Source organism: Tenrec ecaudatus, chromosome 2, assembly GCF_050624435.1.
Source record: "Tenrec ecaudatus isolate mTenEca1 chromosome 2, mTenEca1.hap1, whole genome shotgun sequence".
Classification (NCBI taxonomy): Eukaryota; Metazoa; Chordata; class Mammalia; order Afrosoricida; family Tenrecidae; genus Tenrec; species Tenrec ecaudatus.
In genome coordinates, this window is record NC_134531.1 from 149,533,805 (window position 1) to 149,535,332 (window position 1,528).

Sequence of the window (1,528 nt, forward strand, 5' to 3'; positions counted from 1 at the left end):
GCAGCTTCGCTCAAACCTGTTTTTTCGTGATGTCCAATTAATGCGAACAGCAGGCAGCTGTGAAATTTTGTTTCCTGCTCAAGAAAAATGCTACAGAAACTGTTGTGATGTTGAACACAGCTTCCAAGGGCAGCACTATATGAAAAACTCAACTGTAGGAGTGCTTTTATTCTCAGACCACAAAAGATGAAATGTTGATTTGATAACAAATCTTGTTCTAGTTGTCTGTCAACTTCCTGAACAGACAACAATGTCCACAAAATGTGTGCACTTGCGCTCCAAGACCACCGACAGATCATTGAAGAGTTGAGCAAATGATCTGGGTGATCTTGAAGCTTGGTCCAGCGAATCTTAACAGAAGATTTAGGAATGAGAAGGGTCACGGAGAAATTTGTGCCTGGGGTTCTGACTGACCAGGAAAAAGAGCATCTAGTGGAAACATGCCGTGCTTTGAAAGAACAGCTCTGAAGTGACCCAGAGTTGTTTTTCCAAGGTCATTACTGATGACAAGGCATGGTGCTAGTCTTTGACCCTGAAAGCAAACACCAGTCAAGCCAGGGAAGATTTTCCCTTCAGTGGTGTGCTAACAGTTGCTGTGGAGTTGGTTCTAACACTGGCGACCTTATGGAAATAGAACGAACCACCATCTTCGTGATAATTGGTATGTTTGAATCTCGTGTGACAGCTGTTGTGTCGTGCTCTTGAACCTGGGGGCGCTCATCATCTTCCCACACTATGTTGCGCAATATTCTGTTCTGATCCATGTTCTTGTCACTGCCTAGTTTTCAGAAGTACATCTCCAAGCCTTCTTACTAGCCTTGCTGTTTGTCTGTTTATTCTCTGTGGTGACTTGCATGTTGCTGTTACGCTGGAAGCGCCTTTGGTGTTGTAAGTATCAGAGTCGCCTGTGATGGAAAAGTTTTAGTAGAACTTCTACGCTTCAAAAGACTAGGAAGAAAGGCCATTCTCATAAATAGTCACCCCTTAAATACATATTTATTTGCAATTTTCAGCTCTCTTTAAAATTCTTCTGATTAGGCTTTTTTTTTTTTTAACATTGTGTACAAAGGGCTGATTCAGCCGAAAGGGAGAGCTGGATAAACTGAGCCCAAACTCTTGGTTTTCTCCCCGCCCCCCCTTATCTCTTCCTTCTGAAGTCTAGAAAAATAGAGAAAGACTATTTACGTATTTCAGCATGACTTGTTGAATCTTGTTCTTGACCTGCCACAGACCTGTCACGTTAGTTATCAACACATCGTTCACATTGAGTTCATGAAAGGAGAGGTCACGGCATATAGAACACTCCCCAGGCAGCTCGGTTCTGAGACTCGGATTCCTCAGCGGCAAGCAGCAGAACTCACTCTGGCTCACTTAAGGAAAAATAGAAGAAGACAGAACGAGGGGAGGGGGAAGAAAGAAGAAGTAAGGAATGTGCTGGAGGCTATGGCTTGTTCATACATCAGAAGGAGAAGCTGAAGAAACAGCCTTCAGAAATAAAAATCTTAGCAAGTGGGAATTCATTGACGGA